Consider the following 20,758-nt stretch of genomic DNA (forward strand, 5'->3'; position numbering starts at 1 on the left):
AAGGGCCGTGACATTGTAGAAGGATCATCTTTATTCTCATTTGCACAAGGAAAGACTCAAAGCAATGGGATAAAACGTTATGAGAGGAGACACAGATTAGATATTAGAAAAAAATTTCTGACAGGGTGATCAATGAGTGGAACAGGCTGCCACGAGAGGTGGTGAATTATCCTTCAATGGAAGTCTTCAAACAGAGGCTGGACAGACATCTGTCTGGGATGATTTAGTGAATCCTGCTTTGAGCAGGGGGTTGGACCAGATGACCCAGGAGGTCCCTTCCAACTCTAACATTCTATGATTCTAATTATTTTTAAAAATTAACTTTTATTCAATAAGTTAAAATCAACAGTGGTAAAGAGCAAAGCTCGGACCAAACACTGATTATTCACACACGTTGGTACACTAAAAAATGGATAAGGTGCTCAGTGCTATAAGTACTTAAATGGGTTGTCCACTACGAATACCCTTTCTCATATCTCACTCTTGGCATAAAGCTTATACTCAGCTCCCATGCCAAGGCTGTTCCTGAGGTGTCGGCACTCGCTCTCTCATGCAGTTGTTGTGACACAACCCCTGCGCCCAATCAGAGCTGGCATCACTGTCCCTGCCTTCAGATAAATTGAAAATGAAGAGGAAGTCTGGGCTGCTGCTGGTCTCTGACTTCCTGTTCATATTCAATTTTCTGTGACAGTTTCATTAGACCCTCCCATGCGCAGGTTAGTCTGACAAGAAGGGAAAAGTTTTTGAAGATGGTTAACAAGTACCTAGCAGACCATTCCAGCAAGCCTCCGTGATTCCTCTTTGCCATACAACTATTAGGTATCCAAGCTGGACATGTGGCATGAATTGTCCATCAATGCCTTGGAGGTGCTGAATTGCCCTGCTGTTAGTATTTTGTCAAAGCGGGTTTTTACTGCAGCCGGGAGCATAACTGATAGGTGCATCCACCTGTTTTTGGTTTCTACCTTTATTTTCTCTTGAATTTCATTCCTTGTACCCAGTTTGTTTACATTCTACTCTCCCAGACCAGGCAGCGTCCTCAGCTTTTGTTGTCTAACCTCACAGTGCGGGGAGAATGGGCACGGCCACTGCTGTACATATAGCTCTGGCAAAAATTAAAAGACAACTGCAAAATGTTCAGTTTGTCTGATTTTTTTCTTTATAGGTATATTTTTTAGTAAAATGTAAATTGTTCTTTTATTCTATAAGCTTCTGACAACATGTCTCCAAATTTCCAAGCAATAAATTTTGTATTTTTTTTCTGACAAAGAAAAATGGTCAAAATAAAAAAAAAAACAAAAAAAACCCCAGTGCTTTCAGACCTCAAATAATGCAAAGAAAACAAGTTCATAATCATTTAGAAACAACAATACTAATGTTTTAACTTAGGAAGAGTTCAGAAATCAATATTTTGTGAAATAACCATGATCACAGCTTTCATGCGTCTTGGAATGCTTTCCATCAGTCTTTCACACTGCTTCTGGAGCAAAAATTTAAGCAGTTCTTCATATGGCCAAGTTCTCCAAAAAATATGACATAGTGGTCATGGGAGATTTCAACTATCCAGACATTTGTTGGGAATCTCTCTCAGGCAAAACTAACAGGTCAAGCGAATTCTTATCCCCTCTTGCTGACAACTTTATCTTCCAAAAGGTAGGTGAGAAAATAAAGGAATCTGTTACCTTGGAATCTAATCATTATAAACAAGGAGGAAATGGTTGAGGTGGTAAGAGTGGCTGGGACACTAGGAGGTAGCGACCAAGCTATTTTAGAATTTTGGATAACTAGAGGAGGAAGACCTGTGAAGACTCAGACTTCAAGGTTAGATTTCAGAAAGGCAGATTTTAAGCGACTCAGAAAGAGAATTGGAGGGATCCAATGGCTGGATATCCTTAAGGACAAAAATGTCTAGGAAGGATGAGAGATCGTGAAAAATTAGATTCTCAAAGTACAATCGTTAACAATTCCGAAAAGAGGTAAGAATAGGACGCATTAAGAAAACCAGGATGAATGAACACAGAACTTAAACACATGCTAAAAAGGAAGAAAGAAATGTTCTTCAAATGGAAAGAGGGAGGCATATCTAAAGAATATAATGCTGTCTGCAGAAGTTGCAGGGCCCAAATCAGATTATCTAAAGCTGACAATGAATTAAGGCTTGCAAGAGACATCAAAAGCAATAAAAAAGGATTTGTGGGATAAGTCAAAAGTAAAAGAAATCAAAGATGCTATAGGATTTTTACAGGATGAAAATGTTGAAATGGTAAGAAAGGATGTTGAGGAGGCCGAACTTTTAAATTCCTATTTTATATCTGTTTTCTCTCAGAAAGGAAATGTAACATCAACTGATCTTCACTGTCCTATTAAAGGAATAGAAGAATCCAGGATATCTATAAAAAGAAAGATAGTGAGGAAACACTTAGTTAACATAAATGAATTCAAGTCTCCAGATCCAGATGAATTGCACCCCAGAGTACTGAAGGAGATAGCAGAAGACATTTTTGAACCACTCTGCATAATCTTTGAAAATTCTTGGAGAACAGGAGAAATCCCAGAAGATTGGAGAAGAGCAAATGTTGTTCCTATCTTCAAAAAGGGGAATGAGGTGGACCCAGGGAACTATATACCGGTGAGTCTGACCTCTATACCAGGAAAGATCTTTGAACAAATTGTTAAATATGTAAGTACCTGGATAAGAATGAAGCAATTAACTAGATTCAGCATGGGTTTGTAACTAATAAGTCATGTCAGACTAACTTAGTTTCCTTCTATTACAACATCACTGACTGGGTGGATCAGGGAAATGCTGTAGATAGAGTATATCTGACTTCAGCAAAGCATTTGGCAAAGTATCTCACGCTGTCCTTATTGGAAAAATGACTGAGTATGGAATGGACAAAGCAACTGTTAGGTGGATTCATAACTGGCTTAGTGATCGGACCTACAGAGTTGTCGTAAATGGCTGCACAGCCAATTGGAAGAATGTCTCAATTGGAGTACAACAGGGCTCTGTCCTGGAATCTGTATTGTTCAACATCTTTATCAATGATTTAGATGAAGGAATTGAGGGTAAACTGATTAAATTTGCTGAAGACACAAAGCTAGGAGGGATAGCTAATACTAAAGGTGGATTTTCAGCGCGATTGACGGAAGTGCTTGTTAAATGCCGCTGTCAGAGTTTGACAGCGGCATTTTACTGGTTACTGCGATTCCACCTGCGGCTATTGCGGGCACGTCAGCTGTTCAAAACAGCTGACATGTGTCAGGAAAAATGTGGGCTCACGCCAGAATCCACATGAAAGTGAGGGAGTCCGACATTGGCGTAAATGGACGCCCGATGTCGGAAAGGGGTTAAGGTCTAAAAGAAACTGAGGTGAAGAGTTGTCACTTAACATGGAAAAAAAGGAGTATTAAAAAAAGTCTCATGGATAGAAAATACCCTAGTTGGACGATTGATCGCACATTTAACATTGCACACAATAAATCGAGAGAACTCATTACTACGACTTCTAATTCCAAACCTGACACAATCAATAAGAGTACCAAAAATAAAGAAAAACTTTCTTTAGAACAACCTGTTTTGGTTCTTACATACAGTACTTACCGTATATACTCGAGTATAAGCCAAGAATTTCAGCCCATTTTTTTAGGCTGAAATTGCCCCTCTCAGCTTATACTCGAGTCATTCCCAGGGGTCGGCAGGGGAGGGGGAGCGGCAACTGTCTAATAATACTCACCTGCTCCTGGCGCGGTCCCTGGTTCTCCGGGCGCTGACAGCTTCTTCCTGTATTGAGCGGTAACATGGTACCTCTCATTACAGTAATGAATATGGACCCGACTCCACTCCAAAAGGGGTGGAGCCGCATATTCATTACTGTAATGAGCGGTACCATGTGACCGCTCAATACAGGAAGAAGCTGCCGGCGCCCGGAAAACCAGGGACCTGCAGGGACCGCGCCAGGAGCAGGTGAGTATAACGGGGGCATATTCACCTGTCCCACGTTCCACCGTCTGCGCTGCTCCGTCTTCCGCGTCCTCTGCAGTGACGCTCAGGTCAGAGGGTGCGATGACGCGATTAGTGTGCCCACCGCAGATGACACAGCGGCGCTCGGCGGTGGAACGTGGGATAGGTGAATATAGCAAGTGCCGGTGGCCTGAGCGACGAGAGGGGAGTATGTGATTTAGTTTTCTTTTATCGCAGCAACAGCATATGGGGCAAATATCTCTATGGAGCATCTTATGGGGCCATAATCAGCATTATATGGGGCAAATATCTCTATGGAGCATCTTATGGGGCCATGTGCAGCATTATATGGAGGCAAATGTCTCTATGGAGCATCTTATGGGGCCATAACCAACAACACTTGTGCAGCATTATATGGGGCAAATATCTGTATGGAGCATCTTATGGGGCCATAATCAGCATTTGTGCAGCATTATATGAGGCAAATGTCTCTATGGAGCATCTTATGGGGCCATAATCAGCATTTGTGCAGCATTATATGGAGCAAATGTCTGTATGGAGCATCTTATGGGGCCATAATCAGCATTTGTGCAGCATTATATGGGGCATACTTTATGATGGGCCCCATAAGATGCTCCATATTAAACTATATGGAGCATTATATGGGGTGTATTTTGTATGGAGCATTATATGTGGCCCATCATGAACTGCATGGAACATTATATGGGGCTCCTGATTCAATATGGATATTCAAAAACACTTAACCTACTGATGTCTCAATTAATTTTACTTTTATTGGTATCTATTTTTATTTTTGACATTTACCGGTAGCTGCTGCATTTCCCACCCTAGGCTTATACTCGAGTCATTAAGTTTTCCCAGTTTTTTGTGGCAAAATTAGGGGTCTCGGCTTATACTCGGGTCTGCTTATACTCGAGTATATACAGTATTTTAAGTCAATTTTGGATATTTTACACTGAAATTTAAATATTTTGAGATACAATATCATGGATGCTTTGGTAAAAAATGGCATTAAAACAGTATCGAGACGTGCTCCTACTTTAGGTAATTCTCTGTCTCCTAGCTTTTACAATCCAAATAAGGCACCGAATTCTTCCACTTGGTTATCCACTACAGGTTATTACAAGTGTGGACAACACCCCTGCAAAACAGTGCAAAACAGTGGGTACGGAAAGTATTCAGACCCATTTAAATTTTTCACTCTTTGTTTCATTGCAGCCATTTGGTAAATTCAAAACAGTTCATTTTTTCTCATTAATGTACACTCTGCACCCCATCTTGACTGAAAAAAACAGAAATGTTGAAATTTTTGCAAATTTATTAAAAAAGAAAAACTGAAATATCACATGGTGATAAGTATTCAGACCCTTTGCTCAGACACTCATATTTAAGTTACATGCTGTCCATTTCCTTGTGATCCTCCTTGAGATGGTTCTACTCCTCCTACCCCGGGTGGGCGGGAGACGGTGCGATTTCCCCTGTTCTACTACTGGTATGTCTCTATCTAATATGGTTGATAAATCTTTTTCTTGTGTTCCCGGTCTGTTACATTTCATTCTTACACTGCCATTGATGGGGAACCTGACATGTATTGAATCCATTTGAGAAGGATATACACAGTATTATGCATTTGCTTTCTACCATGGAGATTGCTGCCCGGCTCCCAGTGTGAAGGGACAAATTAAGAACGATTCTCCATTTTGTGCTTTTCGACTCCATTTTCTTGTTGCTTAAAGATAAATTCTGTTATTTAATTAGGTAAAAGGTTATAGCTGCCATGAAGTAACTTTATCTTGTTGTTCACAAGCCTGTTATTCAACTAAGCTATTGTTCATAATTGGTATAAAGACCTTGAGTCTTCGGACTCGAGCCAGGGAAGGGACTCAGGGGTGTATCGCTAGATAAGACTTTGAGGCACCTGTGAGTATATGTTTTTCTCCGGTTTTTCTGTATACTCATGGGTTAAGTTTTTCCTGCATTCTTATAGGTTAAGAACTGTGAGCGTGTTCTTATGCTGATTGGTTGAAGTATAATTTCTATGGCTATGAAAAGCGATACACAATAAAACGGGGGCCAGAGATCTGCTCGATCCCCCATACAGAGACACACGTCTCCGTCTGGTCATTTTCAGTTGCCGGCAACGCCCTGTAGATTAATTTGGAAATCACTGAGTTAACCGTGAAGGATCAATTTAGATCCTCCCTCAACAGTTGGCGCCCGAAAACGTGGGGCCCCAAACAGGAACGCCTCTGCCCCCCGGAGGACAACAAGACAAAGGACCCTCGAACCGGACACAGGCACTGGAAAATTGGGACTGATCATCCCGCACAACAACCACGGTAAGTTGGCAGTTATACTGTCCAGACTGACCATTTGGTGTGGTTTTCCAGTGTTTGTTGCTGCAAAGAGGATCTGAGGTTTGTCCCCGATGGTGGGGTGATTTTTGGGTGGAATCATATAGAGGTGTAGTTCCGTTGGAAGCCCAGTGCTCGAACCGTACCTCATAAGGGACAGACACCCCGGATTGACCAGTGATGTAATTCTCTTTATAGTCAAAATATCCTGAATTCCTGATCACTGTTAGAATCAGGCGCGGTGAGGTGATAAAAGATTGGGTAGGATGCGTAACTCAGGAGTTATATATTTTTATATATGTCCAGAGGTGTCCGGAGGGAAAGTCTAAGACGCCCTCCTCCTTTCACTGAGTACCGCGTTTTTGGGTTGTCCCAGCGGGGGACAGGTAGACCCAGTGGAATAGACTATACGGCCGCTCTAGTACTATGCACGACTAAGTAAGGATATTTAGCTCTAAAGGAGAATCAGTTTCCGTGGAAGGAAAAGAAGACTTTGAATTTGTGTGATGAATCTGATATTGTTAGCCCAAAGACGGGGAAAATATTCTCAATTATGGGTTTTTCTAAGGTGTTCTGGTATGTGAATTGTGTGATGAAGGTTTTGTAGAAATTAATTAAGTCTGAGAACTGCTGTATTCCGTTTCTGTGTTTATCTCTAAGATACCCGATGGGAGGGGGGAGTCAAACAGCTGCGTTATTGCTTTCTCTGTGTTGAGGAATGCTGTGATTTTCTTATCTCTGCTGTGCCTCTCGTATGGAGGGGGCACGTACCTGTGTTCTAAGTTTCTCTATATTTTCTGTCGCGCTGGGAGATTTGTGTTTAAACAAAAGTTGAAATATGGTACCTAGTTTTAGAAGGAAATTTGTAAGAGATTGTTTGATTATCAGAGTAATTGAAAGATTGGTAAAAGATTCACCGGCTTCAAGTTGAGTGGTTGATATATAGCAAATTGAGGATCAACAGAGGAAGTGAATTACGTTGAAGAAGGAAAGTTGTCTATTACTATGACAAAAAAAAAAACTGGATGTTTTGTGGTGCAAGAAGGAACTGAGAAAGTGACTGAGATAAATGTGTCGGGAAAGCAAACAGTCAAAAAATTTGGGACAGGGGGTCTCCCTGCTAGATAATATGGTCCCTCCCCAGGAAATTAAGCCTTTACTCCCGACTGTAAGCTCTGTGCCCCTTAACCCCAAGGCACCAATATATCCTGGACTGCCGAGAAGTTCTATGGGCGTCTTATGGTAGTATTTAAAGATCTGGGATACTCATTGTAAAATAAAGCCCATTCACACCTTTTTGTGGCAGCTTTAATGTTCGACTTTAAATCTGAATTGAAAGAGGCAATAATGTCAGTTAAACCTGATATCGAGACTTCCCCTCCGGATGATGCATTGAAAATAGTAAAGAGTTTTCAAAAGAATTTAGCCCGTTCTGCATCAGCAGGGAAATTAAAGGTTAAATCAGTAGCCACAGCAATTCCCACTCCAATCTCAGCCCCCCCCCCCCTCACAGCTGCAAGGACGCAGCTCTGTTCCTTATCAGTGGCCCATGTAACAGACTTCAGCTCCTGCCCTCCCCACCTTACACACATCCAATATCCCTTTTAACCCTGTCTGGGAATCTCCCTCCCAAGCCCTCCAATGTCAATTCTCAGACCAAGAGCTTGTTTTAATCGGTGTAGATGGCAGACCCAATAAACATACTCTTACAAAACCCATTCCTGTGGGGCCTTTCTCTGAAGTTACTGCTCAGTTCGTAATCTCTCCCACATGTCCTGTAAATTTACTGGGGGCAGATTTATTATCACAGTTCCGCTTCAGAATACAATTCCAAGATGATGGTCAGATGGTCCTCACATTATATAACCCCTATGCAGATGAACACAATGAGATCTGTATCCTACACGCCCTTCCCACGGTTATGATGGCCCTGATAGGCCCAGATCCACCCCCAATAATGCCTGTGAAACCAGTAAAAGTGTTTCTCAAACCTTGTGCCCCTTTTCCCAAAGTCTATCAGTACCCTTTGAAACATGATCAGGAGCGGTGCCTCAAGGGGCAAATACAAACGTTGCTCGATAATGGTGCCCTGGTACCCTGTGTTTCCCCATGTAACACGCCCTTGTTTCCATTAAGAAAAAGCCCCCACCCGGCCAACCCCCTGTGTACCGGCTGGTACAAGATCTACGGGCAGTTAATGCAGCTACTGTTCTGGAAACTCCAGAGGTGCCTAAGCCACATATTCTTTTGTCCCAGATACCTCAGGATGCTGCTTGGTTCACAGTTATCGACCTTGCCAATGCCTTCTTCAGCATTCCATTACACCCAGATTGCCAGTTCTGTTTGTATTCACTTATCAGGGACGACAATTGACGTGGACAGTTATGCCACAAGGGGCCCAAAATAGTCCCAATCAGTTTGCAAAAAATATGGGCGAGTGTCTTTTTCCCTGGCAGTTAGATCACCGCTATGTCATGCTGCTTCAGTATGTGGCTGATCTTTTGTTGTGTGCACGAACAGAGCAGGAAGCCATTGTTGCCACTGTTAGCCTCCTCAAGTATCTGGCAGATCTGAACTGTCGGGTTTCGGCCTCGAAACTTCGGTTCTGCCTTGGTCAAGTGATATTTTTGCGTCACTGTCTCCTTCAGGATGTCAGACACCTCACAAAAGAAAGAAAAATAGCCGTCAGCTCCCTTCCTTTACCAAAAGATGAGACTGAACCCCAGCGTTTTCTTGGACTATGTACTTATTGTCGTCAGTGGATACCGGACGCATCCCGCATAATGCAACCTCTCTACAATGCCCTGGAAGACGGTTTAAGATGTGCTGATGATTTGGCAGATTCCACACCGGATATGCTGTTACTACGGAAGATACTGTAGTGCACGGAGCTGCACTCCCTCCCTCACTGTCAGCACAAGAAGTAGAACTTCAGGCTCTGTCTACTGCATGTGTTCTGGCCAAAGACAGGCGGGCTAATATATACACGGACTCACAGTATGCATTTGGTATTGCTCATGATTTCGGAGCCCTATGGGCCAATCGAGGGTTTATTACTACCGCTGGAACTCCAGTGAAAAATGCTGAAGATGTTAAAACCCTCATGGACTCAATCAAATTACCTACCCAGGTGGCCATTATCAAAACTAAGGCGCACGGTCCTAGGAAAAGTCCACACACTGTTGGTAACGCCTTTGTGGATATGCAAGCAAAAGCTGCTGCTCTCCTACCCGTTGAACTGACCATACCAACTATGGTGACCACACGCTCTCAGCGTAAACAGTTACAAGAAACACTGACTCTACAGGAACCTGATGATCCACAACAGACTGAGGTTTTCTACCGGACCCCGCGAGACCGCTTAATGACGATGCAGAGAATGTCCCCAAAGGAAGAAGTGAAGCGGTGGAAGGCTGATGGAGCATGTATGCACAATGGTCTCTGGAAAAAGGACCAACTTGTGTGTCTCCCTAAGCGGATGTACCCTGCTATTGCCACGTGGGCACATGGGCCCACACATCGAGGAAAAAAATGTACAAAAATTCTACTGGGCTCCAGGTATTTCTACAGTCCTGACAGCACTCAACCATGCATGTAACATCTGTCAGACCTGCAATCCCAGTCAACTTCAACGTGTACTCCCAAAGCACCTTGCTAACCTGACTATCCTTTCCAAAGGCTCCAAGTGGGCCACATCACGTTGCCTAAGTCTGGAAGGTATTAATATTGTCTGGTGGTTGTCGACATGTTCTCCAGTTGGCCAGAAGCATTCCCCATTACCAACATGACTGCAAAAACCACAGCGAAGAAACTGGTGATAGAAGTTATATGCAGATATGGTGTTCCAGAAGTCGTCGAAAGTGACCAAGGCCCGGCCTTTTCTTCTCATGTGTATCAGGAGGTTTTGACAAGGTTTGGATCCACTGTAGCCCTCCATACTCCGTACCATCCACAATCCAGTGGGAAAGTTGAGAAGCTGAATGGCACACTGAAGGGACAACTGACCAAAATGATGCAGGAGACTACGGCTCCATGGCCAGGGCTCCTACCCATTGTACTGTACCACATTCGTACTACCCCTAAGGCAAAATATGGCCTGTCCCCATATGAGATATTGTTTGGTGCTAGGCCCCCAGTTGCAATTTTCCAGCCTCAGTAGTTATCAGAGGAAACTGACCGTGCTGTTCAATGTTATTCAGCTTAGTAAAAATCTTGCTAATATCTATGTTTTAGTTTTTTCTTCCTTTCCAGATTCAGCAGAAACCGACACTTGTCACAACTTTAAAGTCTGGTGGTTTCGTGGTCGTGAAAAGCCATGTCAGAAAGTACGGACTAGAACCCTTGTATGACGGTCCCTACCAAGTCCTCCTCATTATTCCTATGTCAGTAAAGCTGGAAGGAAGGTCAACGTGGATCCACATATCGCACTGCAAGCTGGTCAAACAGACTAGTAGCAAATAAGGGGACATAATGTTTTGGTTTTTCGTATTGCCATATAATAATATTGGTAACCGCATGGGACAGCCTAAATTCCCCAATATCCTTGAATAATAAGTTTGTACAATATCATGAAAGATTAGTAGTACAGATGGGTATAGCCAATAAAATTGTCAGTTCTGTTTTTATTTACCCTATGATTACACAAATGTGGGATAAATTGGTTAGGGCCACAGACTATCTAGATGATCAAATTTGGGATATATTGGATATACTTAATACTACTGTTGTTGTCCAAAACCAATTTATCATAGTCACTAATCAACACACTGTAGTACTGGATTATTTAACAGCAGCACAGGGTGGTATGTGTCAGGTTATTGGACCCGCTTGCTGTTATTATACAGATCCCAATAGCACTATGAAGTTAAAGTTAGAGGATATTCAAAGACTCAGAGATCAATATAATAAAGACAATGACCGTAATAAGGACAGTTGGTGGGCAGATACCTTCTCCTTTCCTAATCCAGCCAATTGGTTTGAGGGACCTGGGGGCTGGATAGCTGAAATCTTTCAAAGTTTGTTGTATATTGTTGCCTTTATCCTTGTTGTGTATGTAATACTAAAACTTGTTCTTTGGTGTATTTCTGTATGTATTAGGAAATTCTGCACTAAGACAACTAATGATGATACCAAAAGCGTTGCCACCCCTGCTCTTCTCTACACCGATTTCACAAAGTTACCTGATGAAGATGTTGGAGCCAAGTGCATGGCTATTTTCAAAAGATCCCCACCATTGTCATCAACAATTGTTATTCGTAAATTCTAGTATACAGGGGGACGGGTACGCCGCAACAGCCATGGCTGGTAACATGGCACCAGTCATGTGAAGACCAGTACCCCTCGAGCTTAGAGCTTGGTATAGTACCTCTGATGCTGGACATTAATTAAATTTATCTAGGGGGGAATGTGAAGGGACAAATTAAGAACGATTCTCCATTTTGTGCTTTTCGACTCCATTTTCTTGTTGCTTAAAGATAAATTCTGTTATTTAATCAGGTAAAAGGTTATAGCTGCCATGAAGTAACTTTATCTTGTTGTTCACAAGCCTGTTATTCAACTAGGCTATTGTTCATAATTGGTATAAAGACCTTGAGTCTGTTTTTCTCCGGTTTTTCTGTATACTCATGGGTTAAGTTTTTCCTGCATTCTTATAGGTTAAGAACTGTGAGCGTGTTCTTATGCTGATTGGTTGAAGTATAATTTCTATGGCTATGAAAAGCGATACACAATAAAACGGGGGCCAGAGATCTGCTCGATCCCCCATACAGAGACACACGTCTCCGTCTGGTCATTTTCAGTTGCCGGCAACGCCCTGTAGATTAATTTGGAAATCACTGAGTTAACCGTGAAGGATCAATTTAGATCCTCCCTCAACACCAGTATTCCATGTTTCATGTAGTCGCTTTTAACCCATGCTTTTTGCACATGCTCTTTGTCTAAATATTTATATTTGAATAAACTTTTTCATGATTTATCTACATCTGGACTCAGGGCCGGCGTCAGCACCCGGGCAAGTGGCGGGGCCCTGAGCAGGCAGGGGGCCCACTCGCTGTTGGGGACACTGGCGCGCTATAGTGCCGGCCCCCGTGAGTGGACCCCCCGCCTGCTCCGGGCCCCGGCACTTGCGATACTTACCTCTCCCGGTTCCAGCGCTGCAGCGTCTTCCATCCTCTCACTGTGACGTTCAGGTCAGAGGGCGCGATAATAACGTCACCAGTGTGCGCCCTCTGCCTGAGCAGTCGCAGCAAAGAGCAGGAAGACGCCGACGGTGAAGAGTCCAGAGCAGAGCAGCGTCAAGGAACGAGAGGTATTTCATTTTTTTCTTTATATTTGGAGCAATATATGGGGACCATCAGAAGGGGCCCATATATGGAGCATTATATGGGGCTAATTCTATATGGTGCATCTTATGTGCCAATAATATAGGAAGCATCTTATGGGGCCAATTCTATAGGAAGCATTATATGGGGCCAATTTAATATGGAGCATCTTATGGGGCCAATCCAATATGGAGCAGTATATGGGGCCAATTACATATGGGGCAGTATATGGGGCCAATAATATATGAAGCATCTTATGGGACTAATTATATATGGAGCATTTTATATGGCCAATTATATATGGAGCATTATATGGGGCCCATTATACATGGAGCATCTTATGGGGCCAATTATTTTTGAAGCATTATATGGTACCCATTCTATAAGGAGTATTATATGGGCTGATTCTGTATGGAGCATCATATGGGGCCCATTCTGTATGGAGCAATATATGGGAGTCAGTATACTGTATGGGGCCGATCATATACTGTATGGAGCATTATATGAGGCCCATTATATATGGAGCAATAGATGGGGCCCATCATATACTGTATGGAGAATTATATGTGGCTCACAATACTGTATTGAGCATTATATGGGGTCAATTCCATATGGAGCAATATATGCGGCTCATTCTGTATGGAGCACTCTGTGGTGCCCATTATACTGTATGGAGCATTATATGAGGCTCATTATTCTGTTTGGAGCAACATATGGGGCTCATTATTCTGTATAGAGGACTATGTGGTGCGAATTATACTGTATGGAGTACTATAGGGGGCCATTATACTGTATGGGGCAATATATGTGGCTCATTATTCTGTTTGGAGCAATATATGGGGCTCATTATTCTATATAGAGGACTATACTGTCCGGTTTCTGAGCTAATGTAGAATGTACAATAGATATTACTCATGTAATGTAAGAAGTAAGTGAAATCTTTGGCATTGTACTATACCTTTATTTCTCTGCCGTATCGGTGCATTATGAATTGTGGTATGTGTTAAAGGGGCCCACTGGGACTCTTTCGCCCAGGGCCCATGAAAACCTGGAGCCGGACCTGTCTGGACTATTGCACAGTTTGTTCCTATGTGTAATAATTATAGGGGATAACTCAGGAGACTCTTTGCGTGGAACAAGACAACTACAGGACACAGTTTTATAAGTGGTAAAGTCTATATTATCACACGGTGATTCAAACAGGTGCAGAGAGAAACTCAAGTCCACAACACCTGGTGCAAATAATAAACGCAGCTTAGCAGTCTATAGGAAACTTCAGAGAAAAATGCAATCAAGCAGAAAGTCTATGAAGCACAGTTATTCTTGAGGATACTTGACAAAAATAAATCCTTGTCTTAGTCCAGACACAGATAGATATGCTTATAAGGCAGTTCAAATCATATCTTAGCTCACCCAGGGAGGCCTGGTTAATAGTCTCAGGTTATTGCAAAGCAGCAACAGCTTACATGTCCAGCAAATGCAGATGGAAGTAAACAGGAGCAGCAGATGAAGGATTACTGGAAGCTTGTGTATGCAGCAGGAACTCAGAGCAGAGTAGCAGGATCACCACACAGGTTCACAGGAGCAGGTGTATAGCCAGGGAGTAATCAGAGGTCAGGAGCTGGATGCAAGGAAGAATACTCTAGCACAGACTGAAGGCTGGGGTGGAGTTTTAGAGCAGGAAGACACAGTGCACATGAGACCAAAGACACCATCTTGGAAAAGGGCAGTAATGCACAAAAGGTAAAAAATGTTCAGAGTCCTGACACTATGGATTAGCTTTTTGCAATATCAGTGTGTCCCACACTGCTCCATATACAGGCCTGACCTATTTAGATGGATTGCTTTTTGTAAGATACAATGATTACCGTATATACTCGAGTATAAGCCGAGATTTTCAGCCCAAATTTTTGGGCTGAATGTGCCCCTCTCGGCTTATACTCAAGTCACGGTCGGCGGTGGGGTCGGCGGGTGAGGGGGAGAGAGCGTGTCGCATACTCACCTAGTCCCGGCGCTCCTGGTGCTCCCCCTGCCCGTCCCACGGTCTTCGGTGCCGCAGCTCGTCCCCTGTTCAGCGGTCACATGGTACCGCTCATTAGAGAAATTAATATGGACTCCACTCCCATAGGGGTGGAGCCGCAAATTCATTCCTCTAATCAGCGGTAACGGTGACCGCTGACAGAGGAAGAGGCTGCGGCACCGGGAGACCATCTGTCCGGGAGAAGGAGCCAGGGACGCCGGGAGCAGGTAAGTATCTCATAGTTACCTGTCCGCGTTCCACACGCCGAGCGCCGCTCTGTCTTCGCGTCCTCTCGTTCTGACTGTTCAGGTCAGAGGGCGCGATGACGTACTAGTGTGCGTGCCGCCCTCTGCCTGATCAGTCAGTGCGGAGAGACGCCGGGACGCTGAGGAGTTGCAAGCAAGAGAGGTATGTGTTTTGTTTTTATTTATTGCAGCAGCAGCAGCATTGTATATTGCACAGATTTATGTGGAGTATCTATGGGGCAACGGTGCAGAGCACTATATATATGGCACAGCTTTATGTGGAGCATCTATGGGGCCATAATCAAAGGTGCAGAGCATTATATATGGCACAGCTATCTATGGGGCTATAATCAAAGGTGCAGGGCATTGTATATGGCACAGCTATCTATGGGGCCATAATCAAAGGTGCAGGGCATTGTATATGGCACAGCTATCTATGGGGCCATAATCAAAGGTGCAGGGCATTGTATATGGCACAGCTATCTATGGGGCCATAATCAAAGGTGCAGGGCATTGTATATGGCACAGCTATCTATGGGGCCATAATCAAAGGTGCAGGGCATTGTATATGGCACAGCTATCTATGGGGCCATAATCAAAGGTGCAGAGCATTGTATATGGCACAGCTATCTATGGGGCCATAATCAAAGGTGCAGAGCATTTTATATGGCGCAGCTATCTATGGGGCCATAATCAAAGGTGCAGGGCATTGTATATGGCACAGCTATCTATGGGGCCATAATCAAAGGTGCAGAGCATTGTATATGGCACAGCTTTCTATGGGGCCATAATCAAAGGTGCAGAGCATTGTATATGGCACAGCTTTCTATGGAGCATCTATGGGGCCATAATCAAAGGTGCAGAGCATTGTATATGGCACAGCTATCTATGGGGCCATAATCAAAGGTGCAGAGCATTTTATATGGCACAGCTTTCTATGGAGCATCTATAGGGCCATAATCAAAGGTGCAGAGCATTGTATATGGCACAGCTTTCTATGGAGCATCTATGGGGCCATAATCAAAGGTGCAGAGCATTGTATATGGCACAGCTTTCTATGGAGCATCTATGGGGCCATAATCAAAGGTGCAGAGCATTGTATATGGCACAGCTTTCTATGGAGCATCTATGGGGCCATAATCAAAGGTGCAGAGCATTGTACATGGCACAGCTTTCTATGGAGCATCTATGGGGCCATAATGAACTGTGCAGAGCATTATATATGGGGCAGCTTTATGTGGAGCGTCTATGGGGCTATACTGAACGGTGCAGAGCATTGTATATGGCACAGCTTTATGTGGAGCATCTATGGGGCCATAATGAACAGTGCAGAGCATTATATGTGGCACAGCTTTATGTGGAGCATCTATAGGGCCATAATGAACAGTATGGAGCATCTATTTTTAATTTTGAAATTCACCGGTAGCTGCTGCATTTTCCACCCTAGGCTTATACTCGAGTCAATAAGTTTTCCCAGTTTTTTGTGGCAAAATTAGGGGGGTCGGCTTATACTCGGGTCGGCTTATACTCGAGTATATACGGTAGATTGTTTTATAATTGCCTGTGGTGTTTTCCTTGCCTTTATTTAACACTGCGATCAAGCAAGATCACAGTGTTCTTGTGGCAGCAGAGGCATGGAGAAGCATCGCACAGGGAGGGGGCGTTATTTTGAGGGTCTCCATGGAGACCCCTGACACCAAGATGGCCACGGGGTCCTTCCAGGTCCTGCAGGGAGATGGCTTGTGAGCGCCTGCTAAGAGCAGGAGCCGGCAAGCCTCCTTCACTGACTGTCAGATCGCTTACCTGACACAGTGCAGTGCAAAGTGTCAGATCAGCAATCTGACTTTATATAGAGATATCCCATCCTGGGACAATGTAAAAAAGTTTTTTAAAAAATATTAGTATGTGTAAAAATATATATTTTTTAAATTCCTAAATAAATAAAAATAAATATTTTTCCAATAAATACATTTCTTTATGTAAATAAAAAAAAACCAAAACAATAAAAGTACACATATTTAGTATCTTCGCATCTGTAACGACCAGTCCTATAAAACTGTCCCACTAGTTAACCCCTTTAGTAAATCCCTTAAAAAAAGGCAAAAAAACAATGCTACATCATCATACCGCCAAAGAAAAAGTGGAATAACAAGAGATCAAAAAGACAGATATAAATAAACACGGTACCGCTGAAACGTCATCCTGCCACACAGCTTCATCAGTGAAAAAATAAAAAAGTTATAGTCCTCAGATTAAAGCGTTGCAAAAAAAAATTATTTTTTATATAGAAGTTTTTATTGTATAGAAGCGTCAAAGCATAAAAAAAGATATGACTGAGGTATCACAGTAATTGTACTGACCCGAAGAATTGTACTGACCCGAAGAATAAAACTGCTTTATCAATTTTACCAAACATGGAATGGTATAAACGCCGCCCCCCCCCCAAAAAAAAAATAAAAAATTCATGAATTGCTGGTTCTTGTTCATTGTCTCACAAAAATCATAATAAAAAGTGATAAAAAAAGTCATGTGCCTGAAAATGCTACCAATACAAACGTCAACTCATCCCGCAAAAAACAAGACCTCACATGACTCTGTGGGCTAAAATATGGAAAAATTATACCTCTCAAAACTATTTTTTGCAATAAAAAGTGTATTTTAGCTTGTGACAGCTGCCGAACATAAAAACCTATAAATAGTAAATCAAACCCCCCTTTATCACCCCCTTAGTTAGGGAAAAATAATGATATTAAAAAAATGTATTTATTTCCATTTTCCCATTAGGGTTAGGGCTAAAGTTAGGGTTAGGATTGGGGCTCAAGTTACTTTTGGGGTTGGGGCTAAAGTTAGGGTTTGGATTAGGGTTGGGATTACAGTTAGGGGTGTGTCAGGGTTAGGGGTTTGGTTAGGGTTAAGGTTAGGGTTGGAAATAAGGTTAGGGGTGTGTTGGGCTTAGGGTTGTGGTTAGGTTTGGGTTAGGGGTGTGGTTAGGGTTATGGTTAGAGTTGGGTTTTAAGGTTAGGGGTGTGTTGGGGTTAGGGTTGGAGTTAGAATTGGAGGGTTTCCACTGTTTAGGTACATCAGGGGCTCTCCAAACGCGACATGGTGTCCGATCTCAATTTCAGCCAATTCTGCGTTGAAAAAGTCAAACGGTGCTTCTTCCCTTCCGAGCTCTGCCGTGCGCCCAAACAGTGGTTTACCCCCACATATGGGGTATCAGGGTACTCAGGACAAATTGGACAACAACTTTTGGGGTCCAATTTCTCATGTTACCCTTATGAAAATACAAAATTGGGGCTAAAAAATCATTTCTGTGGTAAAAAAAAAAAATGTTTATTTTCACGGCTCTGCATTATAAACTTTAGTGAAACACTTGGGGGTTCAAAATTCTCATAACACATCTAGATAAGTTCCTTGGGGGGGTCTAGTTTCCAAAATGATGTCGCTTGTGGGGGGTTTCTACTGTTTAGGCACGTCAAGGGCTCTGCGACATGACGCCCGCAGACCATTCCATCAAAGTTTGCATTCCAAAACGGCACTTCTTACCTTCCGAGCTCTGCCATGCGCCCAGTGGTTCCCCCCGCATATGGGGTATCAGTTTACTTAGGACAAATTGCACAACATTCGGGGTCCAATTTCTCCTGTTACCCTTGTGAATATTAAAAATTGGGGGCTAAAAGATAATTTTTGTGAAAAAAATATTTTTTATTTTTACAGCTCTACATTATATACTTCTGTGAAGAACTTGGGGGTTCAAAGTGCTCGCCACACATCTAGAAACAAAGAGTGAAAAATTGAAAGGGGTCCGAATACTCTCCGTACCCACTGTATGTGGGTTCCACTTTAAGAAAACTAAAAAAATTAGAGAACATCTTTATGACATTGTTCAACCCACTGCCCGCAATATATCAAATGTTTCCTATCACTTTATTACATTTCATGACAAGTAATACATTTTAATGTCTTTGCAATTAATAATAATTATATTTTTTATTTATATAGCGCCAACATATTCCACAGCACTTTACAATTAGGGCTACTTTCACACTAGTGTCGGTACGGGGCCGTCGGGTTGCGTCGGCCCGACGCACCAACGCATACTGTGCAAGCGCCGCACAACGGGGGCAGCGGATGCAGTTTTTCCACGCATCTGCTGCCCTATTGTAAGGTCCAGGGAGGCGGGGGAGGAGTTCCGGCCGCGCATGCGCGGTCGGAAATGGCGGACCGTCGGCACAAAAAAAGTTACATGTAGCATTTTTTTGTGCCGACGGTCCGCCAAAGCACGACGCATGCGTCGCTAATGCAAGTCAATGGAGAAAAAACGCATCCTGCAAGCACTTTTGCAGGATGCATTTTTTCTCCAAAACGACGCATAGCAACTGAGGCCAAACGACACTAGTGTGAAAGTAGCCTTAGCAGTTGAACAAATACATAAAAATTTGCGTGGTGGAGATAAAGAAAAAAGATTACGTAATAGGGAAACCTATTGGATATATTTATTAAATACCCGAGTGCCATTAGGATTATATCTTAAAAAAGAAATCATGCTGCATTATTAATTTTATGCTTCATAATATTGTCTTTGATACTCTGAAGTTTTTGCCATTTACACAGATTTTTGTTTAATGTGCATTCGTTCACAAATGGGTTCTTCTGATTATGTTATGGGTTTCACCTAATTTGTGTTTTTTGTAACTCGTCTTTCCCTGTTCACAATGAGTCTAAGAACACTCAATGTTTTCGAAACGTGTCCGTTTTAGGCACTCTTCCTCCAGTATTACCGGTACGATGGTCTGACAGCCTGGCTTTTTCTTTTTAAGATATATAAATAAAGACATTTGATTTTAGTCCTGGAGCGAGATATTTTCCTTACATCTTTGTGTCAGAGAGACCCCGACCTTCAGCCCATTAGGGTTTAGTCCTGTACCCCCATCACACACTCCCTGCTCCCTCATTACCTGTCACCAGTGCAGACGTCTTCTCTCACATGGAGCAAAATGGAGTCTGGCCCTTCCCCTCCATGGGACTGATCACATGTCTGTGACCTCATCACAGGTCCTGTGCGCACAGAACAGTCTAAGGGTATGTGTCCAAGTTCAGGATTGCATCAGGATTTGGTCAGGATTTTTCATCAGTATTTGTAAGCCAAAACCAGGAGTGGGTGATAAATGCTGAAGTGGTGCATATGTTTCTGTTATACTTTTCCTCTAATTGTTCCACTCCTGGTTTTGGCTACAAAATACTGATGGAAAATCCTGACCATATCCTGATGCGATCCTGAACGTGGACACATACCCTTATACCTAGTGTGTGGCTCTGCTGGTGGAGGTCTGTGGAGATTCCCCATTACTGGGCAAGGGGACACATTAACCCCCTCAGTGCTGAGCCTGTGATAAATCTCTGTATGTGACTATAATGGGACTGTGTGCTATACAAGGGGCAGGACGGGGCCATGACTGGATGTAGTGATCATGTGATGCCAGTGACAGCGCCGGAGATTTCAGGAGGCTGAAGTTGGTTTCTTATTCGTCGGTCATTTATTCTGCAATTTTTTCTTTTCTGTTTTTTAGAGGTTTAACAACAAAAAATAATCATCACAATAATAACATACAATGCAGCGAGGTGCCCTGATGTGAATACACTTAAAAACAGCTACAAAAATTATAAAACTGGCACAAAAATGGGCACCAAAGGGGTTAATCAAAGGGTTAAATGACTTTGGGCCACTGATCTCACACTAAGAATACACAGAGAGTGATGCCCTGCATCAAACCCAGGTCCCTCTAGCCTGGCCCAAATGGGTTCTGGGCATCAGAATTGGCATCAAAGTGGGC

At 42.9% G+C, this 20,758-nt stretch overlaps 1 protein-coding gene across 3 annotated transcripts in view; it reads right to left on the minus strand.

Moving 5' to 3' along the window:
- LOC143767231 (uncharacterized) overlaps positions 1-19,977 on the minus strand; it is a 59,836-nt gene extending 39,859 nt beyond the window's left edge. The window contains exon 1 of one of the 3 annotated variants that reach the window (XM_077255407.1): positions 19,883-19,911. The gene's annotated coding sequence lies outside the window, so the exon portion shown is untranslated. Of the gene's footprint in view, positions 1-19,882 lie in introns of all 3 variants that reach the window. The other 2 variants (XM_077255409.1, XM_077255408.1) reach the window with 2 other exon arrangements.
- Positions 19,978-20,758: the final 781 nt, after the last annotated feature.

Source organism: Ranitomeya variabilis, chromosome 4 (assembly GCF_051348905.1).
Source record: "Ranitomeya variabilis isolate aRanVar5 chromosome 4, aRanVar5.hap1, whole genome shotgun sequence".
In the NCBI taxonomy this organism is placed as follows: domain Eukaryota; kingdom Metazoa; phylum Chordata; class Amphibia; order Anura; family Dendrobatidae; genus Ranitomeya; species Ranitomeya variabilis.